Consider the following 21,574-nt stretch of genomic DNA (forward strand, 5'->3'; position numbering starts at 1 on the left):
TTGTCCGACACAGCGAACGTGAGCGGCTGGTGGTCCGTGAAAATGTTAATTTCCCTAGAACCGTACAGAAAGTTCTGCAATCTGCCTAAAGCCCACACAATGGCCAGCAATTCTCTTTCGTTAGTGGCATAGTTTTGTTCGGCCTGTTTTAAGGCGCGAGAAATCATTGTTATTGGCCTATTGCCTTGGGAAAGAACCGCGCCAATTCCACTGGCCGAAGCATCAGTGGTTAAATCGAACGGTTTCTGGAAGTTTGGATACATTAACATGACGTCTTCTGATGCCAAAATACTCCGCAGACGGTGAAATGCATCGCGTTGAACTTCATTAAATTCAACAGGGATTTTCTTTGATACGTGCCTACTAACTGAACCATTTTCCCCTTTAAGTATGTCCGATATCGGACGCGCTATAGCGGCAAAGTCCTTAATAAAGACCCTATAGTAGTTGGCTAACCCCAAGAAGGACCTAACGCTGTAGACATTCTTTGGTTCAGGGAATTCCTGAATGGCTTTAACTTTTTTGGGGTCGGATGTTGCTCCGTCTTTGGTTACAATGAAACCCAGGAATTCGATACTTTCCTTGAAGAAACGAGTCTTTTCGGGGCCTACACGCATGTTTGCGTCGATTAGACATTTTAACACAATGTTAATGTGTTGAAGGTGCTCCGTTTCGTTTTTAGAAAAAATTATGACGTCGTCTACATAGACAAAGCAAATCTTTCCTATATGTTCCCTCAGGATATCGTCTATTGCCCTTTGGAATATGCTGCTTGCATTGCGCAGGCCGAATGGTAGGCGACAGAACTCGTACTTGCCGCTGCTTACTGAAAATGAAGTCTTTTCGCGGTCATGCTCCGCAAGGTAAATTTGATGGTACCCCGACTTTAGGTCGAGGGTAGTGAAGTATTTTGCCTTTCCTAGATTTGCTAAGATCATGGGGATGCTCGGCATGGGGTAGCGGTCCGGTATGGTTTTTTCGTTCAGTTTCCTGAAGTCGATTACCAACCTTTTTTTTGGGTTACCGTATGAGTCAGTGCCTTTTTTATCAACCACCCATGTTGGGCTGTTGTAAGGCGATCTGGAGGGCCTGATTATGCCATCGTCCAGTAATTGTTTGACTTCTTTGTTTATGAAGTCAGAAACACCCATGAGACTCGGGTATCTTGAATACACAGGCTCGTTGTCTACTGTTCGGATTGTAGCGATAACAGCAGTATTAAAAGGGAGAGCTTCGTCTGCATTTGAGAAGGCTCTTTTGTTTCTGAGTATCATGTCCCTGAACTCTTTCTTTACGGAAGGGGGGACTACGATGTCGTTGACATCGGTGAAGTTCACATCAGCACATTGATAGTACTGGAGTTTTTCGGATGTACTCTGGTATTCCAGAGTGTTTTTTGCCAAGTTCAATTTGACTCCGGCTTGTGTTAGCAAGTCGAAGCCTATGATGGCGTCGAAAGAACTTAGGGTATCGAGGAGAAAAAACGGGGAGGTATGTTGGAAAATGTTCATCAAGCATTTGCGCTTGATTTCGGTAGACCCGTGGATCGAGTTTACCGAGAATGACTTGGCGACCGGCGTTATGGTCTTTAGCTCTGTTAAGGGCTTCACATAATTTTTTGCCGCGCCAGTGTCAATCAACATCTTCAGAGTTCTCCCAGCCAACCGTCGTTCAATGTACGGAAGCCGGGAGTGTTCCCTAAAAAATTAATCGAGTCGTCACCAGGTGCGTACTCGTTCTCACTCTCTAGTTCTTCAACTGCCTCTTTGGCCGCCTTCTCGAATTCTGTTACGGCTTCTTTGGAATCTGATTGTACGACATTGTTAACGCGTTGTCGTCTTTGACCTGTTGAACGGTCTGACGAATTCTTGCGTTTTGGTGCGTTGGACTCATTAGCCTGACGCTTGCTGTAGTCGGTTTTTTGTCTATACCTGGAGGAAGAGTCAACTTCCATGGGCTGTGGAGCCTCAGTTTGATTCTCTTTAGGGGCCTGGGGCTGGGGACCGCCCTTTTGGCGTTTCACAAAATGGGAATTTCTCTCCTGATTTTGCTCATCTTTGTTAAATCTGGTTTGCTTGCCTTGGGCACGGTTTTTGTTACTTTCAGCAATTTGCGCTCGGTCTTGCAAGGCTTTAGCGTAAGAGTTCGCGAACATGCTTCTCTCAATGCTAGCTTCTGCCTCTCTGGCAAGGGCCAGAGCGGATGGTAGATCTTTTGGTTGTGCAGGGAACACAACCGCTCTCAACGGCTTCCTAAGACCGGAGATAAAGGCGTGCAAGGCGTCGTCTCTGACCTCCCGGTTGAGCAAATCCGCGCCTTCTTGGTCGTGAGACATTACAATTTTGTTAGTTACGAGCGTGAGTTTCTTTTCGACGTCATCGTAGTATTGCATCAGGGACATTTCGCCCTGCGTAACTAACTCCAAACATTGTCTCAGCAAGCGCAAGGATGTTTTGTCCGAGTATGTGCAATCTAGCCTAGCTAGTATTGCATCGAAATTTAGGACAGTGTTGTGAGACACTAGTAAGGCTCCAGCTGGGCCTTTGATTTTGTTCCTAATGATCGCTACCGCTTGGTAGTGTGCAGTGCTCTTTGGATAGTTCTTGAATAGTTCGTACGCGTAGATGGCTGCTTGCCTCCACGCTACATACTCATCCTGTACGCCGGAGAAATCCGGCACAGATTTAATAATGTCCAAGGGAATATCGCATTTGGCGTTTGGATCGACGGATATTTTCTCGTATGTGACGATTTGCGGCGCCTCCACCTGCAAACTCTGTACTTGTGAAGCTAAAGCGGTTATTTGTGCTTGAAACTGATTTTGTTGTTGCGCTAAAGCTTGCCTGATGGCACCCTCAATGAGATTCTGAACTTGAGCCGGCTCCATTTCTTCAGTTACAACGGTATCTGCAGGAGTAGGATCTACTGAGCAATTGATTTCCCCCTCCCAGCTATCGTCACTATTATATTCGACTTTTATCTCCCTATAATTCCAACTCATTGGCTTATGGTTGGCACTTTTCAAACTTAGGCCGATCGAGAAAGATCGGCAGGTAACGCTGTTGGCAATAGTGGAAACTGGTGAATCTTGGGGTATGCAATATTTATTATAAAAAATTGTTAGGGGTATGCAGCAAAAAATGTAATGCTGCCGAAAGTATGCAATAATTATTCGTTTAAGGTATGCAATGCTTTATTGACAAGGAACGCTGGTAAAAGTATGCAACAGTTTTTAGTGAAAGTATGCAATGATTTAAAGGAATGAAATGCTGGCAGAAGAGAGCAGCAATATTTACTTTACTTTACAATTTTTTTTTTTTTTTTTTTTTTTTTTTTTTTTTTTTAAAAATCACACGTATCGGTACGTGGCGTTCGTGAATAATTTCTTCAAACTGAAATCACTTATGAACTTACATGGTATGGGTTCCTATTTATTGGTTGGGCGCCAGTTATTCATTAATGTATGTTCTGCGATGTAACACAATGTTATCTTGGGTAAGTTGCGTTGATCCCGCGCTGCCCTTGATCAAAATATGTTCTCCTTGATCCAGTAATATTACGAAAGATATGTTTTATCGGCAATGCCGGAGCAGTATATTTATTTCGGCGACTTATGTGTTGCGCGCTTCATATAAAACTGAAAACTAGGGGACAAGCAAATTATACAAATACCCTAAGCCTCAATGCATCACGCCATCAAAGCATGGTCGGCAAGCCGACTCAGCATTCCATGCAGTGTCAGCTTACCGCTGCTGGCCGTTCTTAGCGCAGAGCGCTGAACTCAGTTCTGGCGCGTCAGCATTGTTAATACGAAGCTACTTAATTGCTAGGGCAATATATTTATGCTTAGTTGTTAACTTATATGAGGAGTAAAGTAAAACTATTAAACGACGAGTTTGGTCAATATATCTTGATAAACAAAATGTTTTGTCATACAAAAACTTAATTTTCTACCGATCGTTCCTATGCCAGCTATATGATATAGTAGTCCGATCTTAATAGGATCTTGAATATATATGAGCAGCATAGCAAATGTAAAAAATACCGAGTTTGGTCAAGATATCTTGCTAAACAAAATGTTTTATCATACAAAAACTTAATTTTCTACCGATCGTTCCTATGGCAGCTATATGATTTAGTGGTCCGATCTTAATAGGATCTTGCATATATATGAGGAGCATACTAAAACTAATAAATAGCGAGTTTGGTTAAGATATCTTGATAAACAAAATGTTTTTCATACAAAAATTCAATTTTCTACCGATTGTTCCTATGGCAGCTATATGATATAGGAGTTCGATCTTAATAGGTTCTTGCATATATATGAGGAGCATAGTAAAACTACTGAATGCCGTGTTTGATAAACAAAATAGATTGTCATACAAAAACTTAATTTTCTACTGATCGTTCCTAAGGCAGGTATATGATATATTGGTCCGATCTTAATAGGACCTTGCATATATGAGGAGCATAGTAAAACTAATAAATGCCGAGTTTGGTCAAGATATCTTGATAAACAAAATGTTGTTCATACAAAACTTAATTTTCGACCGATCGTTTTTATGGCATCTATATGATATAGTGGTCCGATCTTAAAAGGATTTTGCATATATTTGGGGAGCATAGTAAAACTAATAAATACCGAGTTTGGTCAAGATATCTTTATAAAGAAAATGTTTTTCATACAAAAATTTAATTTTCGACCGACCGTTCCTGTGGCAGGTATATGATATAGTAGTCCGATCTTAATAGGATCTTGCATTTATATGAGGAGCATAGTAAAACTAATAAATGCCGAGTTTGGTCAAGATATATAATACCCTCTGCAAAGGTATAAAAAGAGCCTTTATTAATCCGACGTTAATTATCATTCCACTGATGACTCATAATGCTCATATCTAAGAAGCACAGGAACAAAATTTATTTGTGCAAAATTTCGTGGGAGCCAAACATTTATTTCATACAAGAACTGAATTTTCGACCGATCTTTCCAGTGGCAGCTATATGATATAGTGGTCCGATCTTAATAAGATTTTGCCTATATATGAGGAGTATAGTCATACTAATAAATACCGAGTTTGGTTAAGATATCTTGAAAATCAAAATGTCTTAACATACAACTTAAATGTTGCAATTCTTTACAGCAATATGAAAACAAGTAGGAGGTTCTAGTCGGGAGCTCCCGACTAGGGATTACGCTGAACTCGCTTATTCCAACACCAAATGCAGTTGTTGCATTGATGTTTTCGCTAGCTGCCCATCCAATTGCGCAGTTACATATAACTTTGTTTTTTTTCTTAACCGATCCCTATGAAATTTTCTACAGTATATCTTATGGTAGTATAGAATATTTGTGTATTTTAAAAAAGTCAATTGAATTTAAGTTGTGGCTTAAATTGGTTGACAATAAAGGCTGGGTTATTAACTTGCTTTACAGAGCTGCGGTGTTAACGGGGAGGTGGCGTTAGGTGTAAATTGAAGAAACTTGATATATATATAATATTCTAAAAGCAACATACCATGTTTGGTGACTCTAGCTCTTATTATTTAGAAAAATTGCCCAAAAAAAGGATATCGACATCGATTTTTATCGATTGATTGGAAACGGAGTAAGTTATCGAATTTCGGAAATAAACTCGCCACTAGGAGCACCTACACCTCTTTTAGGTTCTGAAATCCTTGCGTTCATACATACGGACGGACGGACAGACAGACAGACGGACGTACATGCCTAGATCGACTCGGCTATTGATGCTGATCAAGAATATATATACATTTGGATTTTGCACAAATGCAATATACATTTATTCCCATTGGATCCTTACGTCCGTATGTATGAACGCAAGGATCTCAAAACCTATAAGAGCTAGAGACTTGAAATTTTAGATGTAGGTGCTTATAATAATAATGTGATGTTTAATATGTGATTATAATAATAAGCTAAGTAGCGCGCGCAGTTCGATATGTATACTAAATCGTGGCGGTAGGAGAGTGAATATTTCCGAACACTCTCTTTCAATGTGGTCCGAAGAAGCAGTAATCGATTTAGTCTGTAGCCTGCGATTGCCATCACACTACCACTAACCCAAAGGGTACAAAAAAGTTGTGCCTTTTGGTGCCTGCCTACCTGTCCAATGCGCATTTGACTATATTTTGGGATTTCTGATTTACGACACACACACACCCATAAATGTGTGAATGGGCAGATCATGGGTGCATGACCTGTATCTCTATCAGCATTTTGGGCCGAAAGGGTCAACTTATGGAAAGCACCTGCATCTGCATCTGACCAGCTGCAAATTCATAAATTTGCCATAAAATTTGGGAAATCAAAAACAATGTTTGAAAAACTACTAAAACTACTACAGATTAGACTTTCTGTTTTATGCTGTTTGGCCAGTGACACTACAGAATATTGCGTGTTGTCGATTTTTGCGTTTCTTACTGATCTAACAACGATTTTTATTCAAATAAACTTTTCTATCGGTTTCAAGCGGTTGAAAATAAATAAATTGAAGTGTTTTGTGACCATTTAAAAAAAAAACAGTGAATTATCGACAAACATAATTTTCGACCGTTACAATTTGGCGTGTATGTGCATTTATGCACTTATGCGAAATACCAAAAATCTCAAGTTCTTAAACATAACTTTAGTTTTAGTCTTTTTTTTAAAAACTATACAAATATAACCAACTTTTTATTTATTCCAGACATATAACAAAATAATAAATATATATATCAATAAATACATATAGTATAATTTTAATAAATTATATGGGAAATAATTTATTGGAATTTATTAATTTAAATTACAAATTTTACTATATGACATTTTATGCCCTTGCAGAGATATTATAATTTGGTCGTGAAATGTGTAACGCATAGAAGGAGACATCTCCGACCCCATAAAGTATATATATTCTTGATCAGCATCAACAGCCGAGTCGATATAGCCATGTCCGTTCAAAGAATCTGGCAGATCGGGAATATCTAGGCCATTTGCAATAGAAGTTTTACGTTTTTTGCCTAATTTAATGCTACGACTACACGTTTTGCAAAAACTATATTTATTATTAACAGAGGGAAATAAAGTGAAAAGATATAAAGTGTCGGAGCTTACTTCCGCACTACACTTCCTTTCAATAACCTCACGAGAATATTGTCTTGTTCTTGTTCGTCTGCCCAATAAACTGGGTTTTGTCTGCTTCTCAATCGACGCGAAGTATTAGCCTGTTGTCTAACTGGAGAGTTAGCTCGTCGAGTCGAGTGGTCTACAGTAATATGGCAGATATATGATATAGTAGTCCGATGTAAATAAGATTTTGCAAAAATGAAGGGAGCATAGTGAAATCTTTAAATGCCGTGTTTAATCAAAATATCTTGAATGACAAAAAGTTTTGCATACAACACCTTAATTTTCGACCGATTGTTCCTATGGCAGCTATATGATATAGTGGTCCCATTATTATCGAATTTTGCATATATATGAGGAGTATAGTAAAACTAATACATAGCAAGTTTGGTCAAGATATCTTGAAAAATAAAATGTTTTTTCATACAACAAAACCTAAATGTTTTTTCATACACCAACTTAATTTTCGAACGATCGTTCCTATGGCAGTATATGAGGAGTAAAGTAAAACTATTAAACGACGAGTTTGGTCAATATATCTTGATAAACAAAATGTTTTGTCATACAAAAACTTAATTTTCTACCGATCGTTCCTATGCCAGCTATATGATATAGTAGTCCGATCTTAATAGGATCTTGAATATATATGAGCAGCATAGCAAATGTAAAAAATACCGAGTTTGGTCAAGATATCTTGCTAAACAAAATGTTTTATCATACAAAAACTTAATTTTCTACCGATCGTTCCTATGGCAGCTATATGATATAGTGGTCCGATCTTAATAGGATCTTGCATATATATGAGGAGCATAGTAAAACTAATAAATAGCGAGTTTGGTTAAGATATCTTGATAAACAAAATGTTTTTCATACAAAAATTCAATTATCTACCGATTGTTCCTATGGCAGCTATATGATATAGGAGTTCGATCTTAATAGGTTCTTGCATATATATGAGGAGCATAGTAAAACTACTGAATGCCGTGTTTGATAAACAAAATAGATTGTCATACAAAAACTTAATTTTCTACTGATCGTTCCTAAGGCAGGTATATGATATATTGGTCCGATCTTAATAGGACCTTGCATATATATGAGGAGCATAGTAAAACTAATAAATGCCGAGTTTGGTCAAGATATATAATACCCTCTGCAAGGGTATAAAAAGAGCCTTTATTAATCCGACGTTAATTATCATTCCACTGATGACTCATAATGCTCATATCTAAGAAGCACAGGAACAAAATTTATTTGTGCAAAATTTCGTGGGAGCCAAACATTTATTTCATACAAGAACTGAATTTTCGACCGATCTTTCCAGTGGCAGCTATATGATATAGTGGTCCGATCTTAATAAGATTTTGCCTATATATGAGGAGTATAGTCATACTAATAAATACCGAGTTTGGTTAAGATATCTTGAAAATCAAAATGTCTTAACATACAACTTAAATGTTGCAATTCTTTACAGCAATATGAAAACAAGTAGGAGGTTCTAGTCGGGAGCTCCCGACTAGGGATTACGCTGAACTCGCTTATTCCAACACCAAATGCAGTTGTTGCATTGATGTTTTCGCTAGCTGCCCATCCAATTGCGCAGTTACATATAACTTTGTTTTTTTCTTAACCGATCCTTATGAAATTTTCTACAGTATATCTTATGGTAGTATAGAATATTTGTGTATTTTAAAAAAGTCAATTGAATTTAAGTTGTGGCTTAAATTGGTTGACAATAAAGGCTGGGTTATTAACTTGCTTTACAGAGCTGCGGTGTTAACGGGGAGGTGGCGTTAGGTGTAAATTGAAGAAACTTGATATATATATAATATTCTAAAAGCAACATACCATGTTTGGTGACTCTAGCTCTTATTATTTACCAAAATTGCCCAAAAAAAGGATATCGACATCGATTTTTATCGATTGATTGGAAACGGAGTAAGTTATCGAATTTCGGAAATAAACTCGCCACTAGGAGCACCTACATCTCTTTTAGGTTCTGAAATCCTTGCGTTCATACATACGGACGGACGGACAGACAGACAGACGGACGGATATGCCTAGATCGACTCGGCTATTGATGCTGATCAAGAATATATATACTTTATGCGGTCGGAGATACTTCCTTCTGCCTGTTACATACATTTGGATTTTGCACAAATGCAATATACATTTATTCCCATTGGGTCCTTACGTCCGTATGTATGAACGCAAGGATCTCAGTTACTCTCTCTCTTTCAATGTGATCCGAAGAAGCAGTAATCGATTTAGTCTTTAGCCTGCGATTGCCATCACACTACCACTAACCCAAAGGGTACAAAAAAGTTGTGCCTTTTGGTGCCTGCCTACCCGTTCAATGCGCATTTGACTATATTTTGGGATTTCTGATTTACGACACACACACCCATAAATGTGTGAATGGGCAGATCATGGGTGCATGACCTGTATCTGTATCAGCATTTTGGGCCGAAAGGGTCAACTTATGGAAAGCACCTGCATCTGCATCTGACCAGCTGCAAATTCATAAATTTGCCATAAAATCTGGGAAATCAAAAACAATGTTTGAAAAACTACTAAAAGTACTACAAATTAGACTTTCTGTTTTATGCTGTTTGGCTAGTGACACTACAGAATTTTGCGAGTTTTCGATTTTCGATCGCCGAATTGTGATTTTTGCGTTTCTTACTGATCTAACAACGATTTTTATTCAAATAAACTTTTCTATCGGTTTCAAGCGGTTGAAAATAAATAAATTGAAGTGTTTTGTGACCATTTAAAAAAAAAGAAGTGAATTATCGACAAACATAATTTTCAGCCGTTACAATTTGGCGTGTGTGTGCAAGAATTTATGCATTTATGCGAAATAGCAAAAATCTCAAGTTCTTAAACATAACTTTAGTTTTAGTCTCTTTTTTTAAAAACTATACAAATATAACCAACTTTTTATTTATTCAAGACATATAACAAAATAATAAATATATATATCAATACATACATATAGTATAATTTTAATAAATTATATGGGAAATAATTTATTGGAATTAATTAATTTAAATTACAAATTTTACTATATGACATTTTATGCCCTTGCAGAGATATTATAATTTGGTCGTGAAATGTGTAACGCATAGAAGGAGACATCTCCGACCCCATAAAGTATATATATTCTTGATCAGCATCAACAGCCGAGTCGATATAGCCATGTCCGTTCAAACAATCTGGCAGATCGGGAATATCTAGGCCATTTGCAATAGAAGTTTTACGTTTTTTGCCTAATTTAATGCTACGACTACACGTTTTGCAAAAACTATATTTATTATTAACAGAGGGAAATATAGTGAAAAGATATAAAGTGTCGGAGCTTACTTCCGCACTACACTTCCTTTCAATAACCTCACGAGAAAATTTGTCCACTTGATATGGAAACCATAAGCCCTCGCAACAAAAGCAAACCTAATCGGGACCCTACTTAACTGTTCTATTGAATCCAGCTATCAGACCATCAAAGTTAATCCTAATAGCTGGAAAGATTCTATCCTCTGAAAAACTAATCGCACGTTCACCCCTGTTCCTCGTCGCATTGCGCCTATTCTCTGCTATCCTATTACCTGTATTACTCCTACACTGGCTAACTCACTGAGACAAACTTCTATTGGCGTCAAAAGCCTCCTGTCGTGCACGAATGCGAGCACTTCGCCTTACACTTGTGTTACGTTCCTGCTCAATTATCCTACGAATCGGATTCTCTTTAACCTGTGATTCCGATCCCTAGTTCTTTCTAAAAGTCGTTGTTCAATGTCTTGTCGATGGCGACTTCGACGAATATTGTCTTGTTCTTGTTCGTCTGCCCAATAAACTGGGTTTTGTCTGCTTCTCAATCGACGCGAAGTATTAGCCTGTTGTCTAACTGGAGAGTTAGCTCGTCGAGTCGAGTGGTCTACAGTAATATGACAGATATATGATATAGTAGTCCGATGTAAATAAGATTTTGCAAAAATGAAGGGAGCATAGTGAAATCTTTAAATGCCGTGTTTAATCAAAATATCTTGAATGACAAAAAAGTTTTGCATACAACACCTTAATTTTCGACCGATTGTTCCTATGGCATCTATATGATATAGTGGTCCCATTATAATAGAATTTTGCATATATATGAGGAGTATAGTAAAACTAATACATGCCGAGTTTGGTCAAGATATCTTGAAAAATAAAATGTTTTTTCATACAACAAAACTTAAATGTCTTTTCATACAATAACTTAATTTTCGACCGATCGTTCCTATGGCAGTATATGAGGAGTAAAGTAAAACTATTAAACGACGAGTTTGGTCAAGATATCTTGATAAACAAAATGTTTTGTCATACAAAAACTTAATTTTCTACCGATCGTTCCTATGGCAGCTATATGATATAGTAGTCCGATCTTAATAGGATCTTGCATATATATGAGGAGTATAGTAAAACTAATAAATACCGAATTTGGTCGAGATATCTTGATAAACAAAATGTTTGTCATACAAAAACTTAATTTTCTACCGATTGTTCCTATGGCAGCTTTATGATATAGTGGTCCGATCCTAACAGGATCTTGCATATATATGAGGAGCATAGTAAAGCTACTGAATGGCGTGTTTGATAAACAAAATGGATTGTCATTCAAAAACTTAATTTTCGACCGACCGTTCCTGTGGCAGGTATATGATATAGTAGTCCGATCTTAATAGGATCTTGCATTTATATGAGGAGCATAGTAAAACTAATAAATGCCGAGTTTGGTCAAGATATCTTGATAAGCAACATGTTTTTTCATACAAAAATTCAATTTTCGACCGATCGTTTCTATGGCAGCTATATGAAATAATGGTCCGATCTTAAAACGTTTTTGCATATATATGAGGAGCATAGTAAAACTAATAAATACCGAGTTTGGTCAAGATATCTTGATATACAAAATGTTTTTTCATACAACAACTTAATTTTCTACCGATCGTTCCTATGGCAGCTATATGATTTAGTGGTCCGATCTTAATAGGATCTTGCATATATATGAGGAGCATAGTTAAACTACTGAATGCCGTGTTTGACAAACAAAATGTATTGTCATACAAAAACTTAATTTTCTACTGATCGTTCCTATGGCAGCTATATGATATAGTGGTCTGATCTTAATAGGATCTTGCATATATATGAGGAGCATAGTAAAACTAAAAATACCGAGTTTGGTCAAGATATCTTCATAAACAAAATGTTTTTTCATACAGAAACTTAATTTTCAACTTAGTTGTCCGATCCAGCTGGTGTTAACATATAACATGAAAAGGGACTTCTGCAAAGTTTCATTAAGATTACTTTACAACTGAGAGACTAGTTCGCATAGAAATATACAGATGGACAGACGGACACGGTTATATCGGCTCGGCAGTTGATCCTGATCAAGAATATATATACTTTATGGGGTCGGAGATATCTCCTTCTATGCGTTACACATTTCGCGACCAAATTATAATACCCTCTGCAAGGGTATAAAAAGAGCCTTTATTAATCCGACGTTAATTATCATTCCACTGATGACTCATAATGCTCATATCTAAGAAGCACAGGAACAAAATTTATTTGTGCAAAATTTCATGAGAGCCAAACATTTATTTCATACAAGAACTGAATTTTCGACCGATCTTTCCAGTGGCAGCTATATGATATAGTGGTCCGATCTTAATAAGATTTTGCCTATATATGAGGAGTATAGTCATACTAATAAATACCGAGTTTGGTTAAGATATCTTGAAAATCAAAATGTCTTAACATACAACTTAAATGTTGCAATTCTTTACAGCAATATGAAAACAAGTAGGAGGTTCTAGTCGGGAGCTCCCGACTAGGGAATACGCTGAACTCTCTTATTCCAACACCAAATGCAGTTGTTGCATTGATGTTTTCGCTAGCTGCCCATCCAATTGCGCAGTTACATATAACTTTGTTTTTTTCTTAACCGATCCTTATGAAATTTTCTACAGTATATCTTATGGTAGTATAGAATATTTGTGTATTTTAAAAAAGTCAATTGAATTTAAGTTGTGGCTTAAATTGGTTGACAATAAAGGCTGGGTTATTAACTTGCTTTACAGAGCTGCGGTGTTAACGGGGAGGTGGCGTTAGGTGTAAATTGAAGAAACTTGATATATATATAATATTCTAAAAGCAACATACCATGTTTGGTGACTCTAGCTCTTATTATTTACCAAAATTGCCCAAAAAAAGGATATCGACATCGATTTTTATCGATTGATTGGAAACGGAGTAAGTTATCGAATTTCGGAAATAAACTCGCCACTAGGAGCACCTACATCTCTTTTAGGTTCTGAAATCCTTGCGTTCATACATACGGACGGACGGACAGACAGACAGACGGACGGACATGCCTAGATCGACTCGGCTATTGATGCTGATCAAGAATATATATACATTTGGATTTTGCACAAATGCAATATACATTTATTCCCATTGGATCCTTACGTCCGTATGTATGAACGCAAGGATCTCAGAACCTATAAGAGCTAGAGACTTGAAATTTTAGATGTAGGTGCTTATAATAATAATGTGATGTTTAATATGTGATTATAATAATAAGCTAAGTAGCGCGCGCAGTTCGATATGTATACTAAATCGTGGCGGTAGGAGAGTGAATATTTCCGAATACTCTCTTTCAATGTGGTCCGAAGAAGCAGTAATCGATTTAGTCTGTTGCCTGCGATTGCCATCACACTACCACTAACCCAAAGGGTACAAAAAAGTTGTGCCTTTTGGTGCCTGCCTACCTGTCCAATGCGCACTTGACTATATTTTGGGATTTCTGATTTACGACACACACACACCCATAAATGTGTGAATGGGCAGATCATGGGTGCATGACCTGTATCTGTATCAGCATTTTGGGCCGAAAGGGTCAACTTAAGGAAAGCACCTGCATCTGCATCTGACCAGCTGCAAATTCATAAATTTGCCATAAAATCTGGGAAATCAAAAACAATGTTTGAAAAACTACTAAAACTACTACAGATTAGACTTTCTGTTTTATGCTGTTTGGCCAGTGACACTACAGAATATTGCGTGTTGTCGATTTTTGCGTTTCTTACTGATCCAACAACGATTTTTATTCAAATAAACTTTTCTATCGGTTTCAAGCGGTTGAAAATAAATAAACTGAAGTGTTTTGTGACCATTTAAAAAAAAACAGTGAATTATCGACAAACATAATTTTCGACCGTTACAATTTGGCGTGTATGTGCAAGTATTTATGCACTTATGCGAAATAGAAAAAATCTCAAGTTCTTAAACATAACTTTAGTTTTAGTCTTTTTTTTAAAAACTATACAAATATAACCAACTTTTTATTTATTCCAGACATATAACAAAATAATAAATATATATATCAATACATACATATAGTATAATTTTAATAAATTATATGGGAAATAATTTATTGGAATTTATTAATTTAAATTACAAATTTTACTATATGACATTTTATGCCCTTGCAGAGATATTATAATTTGGTCGTGAAATGTGTAACGCATAGAAGGAGACATCTCCGACCCCATAAAGTATATATATTCTTGATCAGCATCAACAGCCGAGTCGATATAGCCATGTCCGTTCAAACAATCTGGCAGATCGGGAATATCTAGGCCATTTGCAATAGAAGTTTTACGTTTTTTGCCTAATTTAATGCTACGACTACACGTTTTGCAAAAACTATATTTATTATTAACAGAGGGAAATAAAGTGAAAAGATATAAAGTGTCGGAGCTTACTTCCGCACTACACTTCCTTTCAATAACCTCACGAGAATATTGTCTTGTTCTTGTTCGTCTGCCCAATAAACTGGGTTTTGTCTGCTTCTCAATCGACGCGAAGTATTAGCCTGTTGTCTAACTGGAGAGTTAGCTCGTCGAGTCGAGTGGTCTACAGTAATATGGCAGATATATGATATAGTAGTCCGATGTAAATAAGATTTTGCAAAAATGAAGGGAGCATAGTGAAATCTTTAAATGCCGTGTTTAATCAAAATATCTTGAATGACAAAAAAGTTTTGCATACAACACCTTAATTTTCGACCGATTGTTCCTATGGCAGCTATATGATATAGTGGTCCCATTATTATCGAATTTTGCATATATATGAGGAGTATAGTAAAACTAATACATGCCAGGTTTGGTCAAGATATCTTGAAAAATAAAATGTTTTTTCATACAACAAAACTTAAATGTTTTTTCATACACCAACTTAATTTTCGAACGATCGTTCCTATGGCAGTATATGAGGAGTAAAGTAAAACTATTAAACGACGAGTTTGGTCAATATATCTTGATAAACAAAATGTTTTGTCATACAAAAACTTAATTTTCTACCGATCGTTCCTATGCCAGCTATATGATATAGTAGTCCGATCTTAATAGGATCTTGAATATATATGAGCAGCATAGCAAATGTAAAAAATACCGAGTTTGGTCAAGATATCTTGCTAAACAAAATGTTTTATCATACAAAAACTTAATTTTCTACCGATCGTTCCTATGGCAGCTATATGATTTAGTGGTCCGATCTTAATAGGATCTTGCATATATATGAGGAGCATACTAAAACTAATAAATAGCGAGTTTGGTTAAGATATCTTGATAAACAAAATGTTTTTCATACAAAAATTCAATTTTCTACCGATTGTTCCTATGGCAGCTATATGATATAGGAGTTCGATCTTAATAGGTTCTTGCATATATATGAGGAGCATAGTAAAACTACTGAATGCCGTGTTTGATAAACAAAATAGATTGTCATACAAAAACTTAATTTTCTACTGATCGTTCCTAAGGCAGGTATATGATATATTGGTCCGATCTTAATAGGACCTTGCATATATATGAGGAGCATAGTAAAACTAATAAATGCCGAGTTTGGTCAAGATATCTTGATAAACAAAATGTTGTTCATACAAAACTTAATTTTCGACCGATCGTTTTTATGGCATCTATATGATATAGTGGTCCGATCTTAAAAGGATTTTGCATATATTTGGGGAGCATAGTAAAACTAATAAATACCGAGTTTGGTCAAGATATCTTTATAAAGAAAATGTTTTTCATACAAAAATTTAATTTTCGACCGACCGTTCCTGTGGCAGGTATATGATATAGTAGTCCGATCTTAATAGGATCTTGCATTTATATGAGGAGCATAGTAAAACTAATAAATGCCGAGTTTGGTCAAGATATATAATACCCTCTGCAAGGGTTTAAAAAGAGCCTTTATTAATCCGACGTTAATTATCATTCCACTGATGACTCATAATGCTCATATCTAAGAAGCACAGGAACAAAATTTATTTGTGCAAAATTTCGTGGGAGCCAAACATTTATTTCATACAAGAACTGAATTTTCGACCGATCTTTCTAGTGGCAGCTATATGATATAGTGGTCCGATCTTAATAAGATTTTGCCTATATATGAGGAGTATAGTCATACTAATAAATACCGAGTTTGGTTAAGATATCTTGAAAATCAAAATGTCTTAACATACAACTTAAATGTTGCAATTCTTTACAGCAATATGAAAACAAGTAGGAGGTTCTAGTCGGGAGCTCCCGACTAGGGATTACGCTGAACTCGCTTATTCCAACACCAAATGCAGTTGTTGCATTGATGTTTTCGCTAGCTGCCCATCCAATTGCGCAGTTACATATAACTTTGTTTTTTTCTTAACCGATCCTTATGAAATTTTCTACAGTATATCTTATGGTAGTATAGAATATTTGTGTATTTTAAAAAAGTCAATTGAATTTAAGTTGTGGCTTAAATTGGTTGACAATAAAGGCTGGGTTATTAACTTGCTTTACAGAGCTGCGGTGTTAACGGGGAGGTGGCGTTAGGTGTAAATTGAAGAAACTTGATATATATATAATATTCTAAAAGCAACATACCATGTTTGGTGACTCTAGCTCTTATTATTTACCAAAATTGCCCAAAAAAAGGATATCGACATCGATTTTTATCGATTGATTGGAAACGGAGTAAGTTATCGAATTTCGGAAATAAACTCGCCACTAGGAGCACCTACATCTCTTTTAGGTTCTGAAATCCTTGCGTTCATACATACGGACGGACGGACAGACAGACAGACGGACGTACATGCCTAGATCGACTCGGCTATTGATGCTGATCAAGAATATATATACATTTGGATTTTGCACAAATGCAATATACATTTATTCCCATTGGATCCTTACGTCCGTATGTATGAACGCAAGGATCTCAAAACCTATAAGAGCTAGAGACTTGAAATTTTAGATGTAGGTGCTTATAATAATAATGTGATGTTTAATATGTGATTATAATAATAAGCTAAGTAGCGCGCGCAGTTCGATATGTATACTAAATCGTGGCGGTAGGAGAGTGAATATTTCCGAACACTCTCTTTCAATGTGGTCCGAAGAAGCAGTAATCGATTTAGTCTGTAGCCTGCCATTGCCATCACACTACCACTAACCCAAAGGGTACAAAAAAGTTGTGCCTTTTGGTGCCTGCCTACCTGTCCAATGCGCATTTGACTATATTTTGGGATTTCTGATTTACGACACACACACACCCATAAATGTGTGAATGGGCAGATCATGGGTGCATGACCTGTATCTGTATCAGCATTTTGGGCCGAAAGGGTCAACTTAAGGAAAGCACCTGCATCTGCATCTGACCAGCTGCAAATTCATAAATTTGCCATAAAATCTGGGAAATCAAAAACAATGTTTGAAAAACTACTAAAACTACTACAGATTAGACTTTCTGTTTTATGCTGTTTGGCCAGTGACACTACAGAATATTGCGTGTTGTCGATTTTTGCGTTTCTTACTGATCCAACAACGATTTTTATTCAAATAAACTTTTCTATCGGTTTCAAGCGGTTGAAAATAAATAAATTGAAGTGTTTTGTGACCATTTAAAAAAAAAACAGTGAATTATCGACAAACATAATTTTCGACCGTTACAATTTGGCGTGTATGTGCATTTATGCACTTATGCGAAATACCAAAAATCTCAAGTTCTTAAACATAACTTTAGTTTTAGTCTTTTTTTTAAAAACTATACAAATATAACCAACTTTTTATTTATTCCAGACATATAACAAAATAATAAATATATATATCAATAAATACATATAGTATAATTTTAATAAATTATATGGGAAATAATTTATTGGAATTTATTAATTTAAATTACAAATTTTACTATATGACATTTTATGCCCTTGCAGAGATATTATAATTTGGTCGTGAAATGTGTAACGCATAGAAGGAGACATCTCCGACCCCATAAAGTATATATATTCTTGATCAGCATCAACAGCCGAGTCGATATAGCCATGTCCGTTCAAAGAATCTGGCAGATCGGGAATATCTAGGCCATTTGCAATAGAAGTTTTACGTTTTTTGCCTAATTTAATGCTACGACTACACGTTTTGCAAAAACTATATTTATTATTAACAGAGGGAAATAAAGTGAAAAGATATAAAGTGTCGGAGCTTACTTCCGCACTACACTTCCTTTCAATAACCTCACGAGAATATTGTCTTGTTCTTGTTCGTCTGCCCAATAAACTGGGTTTTGTCTGCTTCTCAATCGACGCGAAGTATTAGCCTGTTGTCTAACTGGAGAGTTAGCTCGTCGAGTCGAGTGGTCTACAGTAATATGGCAGATATATGATATAGTAGTCCGATGTAAATAAGATTTTGCAAAAATGAAGGGAGCATAGTGAAATCTTTAAATGCCGTGTTTAATCAAAATATCTTGAATGACAAAAAAGTTTTGCATACAACACCTTAATTTTCGACCGATTGTTCCTATGGCAGCTATATGATATAGTGGTCCCATTATTATCGAATTTTGCATATATATGAGGAGTATAGTAAAACTAATACATAGCAAGTTTGGTCAAGATATCTTGAAAAATAAAATGTTTTTTCATACAACAAAACCTAAATGTTTTTTCATACACCAACTTAATTTTCGAACGATCGTTCCTATGGCAGTATATGAGGAGTAAAGTAAAACTATTAAACGACGAGTTTGGTCAATATATCTTGATAAACAAAATGTTTTGTCATACAAAAACTTAATTTTCTACCGATCGTTCCTATGCCAGCTATATGATATAGTAGTCCGATCTTAATAGGATCTTGAATATATATGAGCAGCATAGCAAATGTAAAAAATACCGAGTTTGGTCAAGATATCTTGCTAAACAAAATGTTTTATCATACAAAAACTTAATTTTCTACCGATCGTTCCTATGGCAGCTATATGATTTAGTGGTCCGATCTTAATAGGATCTTGCATATATATGAGGAGCATAGTAAAACTAATAAATAGCGAGTTTGGCCAAGATATCTTGATAAACAAAATGTTTTTCATACAAAAATTCAATTATCTACCGATTGTTCCTATGGCAGCTATATGATATAGGAGTTCGATCTTAATAGGTTCTTGCATATATATGAGGAGCATAGTAAAACTACTGAATGCCGTGTTTGATAAACAAAATAGATTGTCATACAAAAACTTAATTTTCTACTGATCGTTCCTAAGGCAGGTATATGATATATTGGTCCGATCTTAATAGGACCTTGCATATATATGAGGAGCATAGTAAAACTAATAAATGCCGAGTTTGGTCAAGATATCTTGATAAACAAAATGTTGTTCATACAAAACTTAATTTTCGACCGATAGTTTCTATGGCATCTATATGATATAGTGGTCCGCTCTTAAAAGGATTTTGCATATATTTGGGGAGCATAGTAAAACTAATAAATACCGAGTTTGGTCAAGATATCTTGATAAAGAAAATGTTTTTCATACAAAAATTTAATTTTCGACCGACCGTTCCTGTGGCAGGTATATGATATAGTAGTCCGATCTTAATAGGATCTTGCATTTATATGAGGAGCATAGTTAAACTAATAAATGCCGAGTTTGGTCAAGATATCTTGATAAGCAACATGTTTTTTCATACAAAAATTTAATTTTCGACCGATCGTTTCTATGGCAGCTATATGAAATAATGGTCCGATCTTAAAACGTTTTTGCATATATATGAGGAGCATAGTAAAACTAATAAATACCGAGTTTGGTCAAGATATCTTGATAAACAAAATGTTTTTTTATACAACAACTTAATTTTCTACCGATCGTTCCTATGGCAGCTATATGATTTAGTGGTCCGATCTTAATAGGATCTTGCATATATAGGAGGAGCATAGTAAAACTACTGAATGCCGTGTTTGACAAACAAAATGTATTGTCATACAAAAACTTAATTTTCTACTGATCGTTCCTATGGCAGCTATATGATATAGTGGTCCGATCTTAATAGGATCTTGCATATATATGAGGAGCATAGTAAAACTAATAAATGCCGAGTTTGGTCAAGATATCTTGATAAACAAAATGTTGTTCATACAAAACTTAATTTTCGACCGATCGTTTCTATGGCATCTATATGATATAGTGGTCCGATCTTAAAAGGATTTTGCATATATTTGGGGAGCATAGTAAAACTAATAAATACCGAGTTTGGTCAAGATATCTTGATAAAGAAAATGTTTTTCAGACAAAAATTTAGTTTTCGACCGACCGTTCCTGTGGCAGCTATATGATATAGTGGTCCGATCTTAATAGGATCTTGCATATATATGAGGAGCATAGTAAAACTAATAAATGCCGAGTTTGGTCAAGATATCTTGATAAACAAAATGTTGTTCATACAAAACTTAATTTTCGACCGATCGTTTCTATGGCATCTATATGATATAGTGGTCCGATCTTAAAAGGATTTTGCATATATTTGGGGAGCATAGTAAAACTAATAAATACCGAGTTTGGTCAAGATATCTTGATAAAGAAAATGTTTTTCAGACAAAAATTTAGTTTTCGACCGACCGTTCCTGTGGCAGGTATATGATATAGTAGTCCGATCTTAATAGGATCTTGCATTTATATGAGGAGCATAGTAAAACTAATAAATGCCGAGTTTGGTCAAGATATCTTGATAAGCAACATGTTTTTTCATACAAAAATTTAATTTTCGACCGATCGTTTCTATGGCACCTATATGAAATAATGGTCCGATCTTAAAACGTTTTTGCATATATATGAGGAGCATAGTAAAACTAATAAATACCGAGTTTGGTCAAGATATCTTGATAAACAAAATGTTTTTTCATACAACAACTTAATTTTCTACCGATCGTTCCTATGGCAGCTATATGATTTAGTGGTCCGATCTTAATAGGATCTTGCATATATAGGAGGAGCATAGTAAAACTACTGAATGCCGTGTTTGACAAACAAAATGTATTGTCATACAAAAACTTAATTTTCTACTGATCGTTCCTATGG

This window comes from Drosophila virilis, chromosome 3, assembly GCF_030788295.1.
Source record: "Drosophila virilis strain 15010-1051.87 chromosome 3, Dvir_AGI_RSII-ME, whole genome shotgun sequence".
Classification (NCBI taxonomy): Eukaryota; Metazoa; Arthropoda; class Insecta; order Diptera; family Drosophilidae; genus Drosophila; species Drosophila virilis.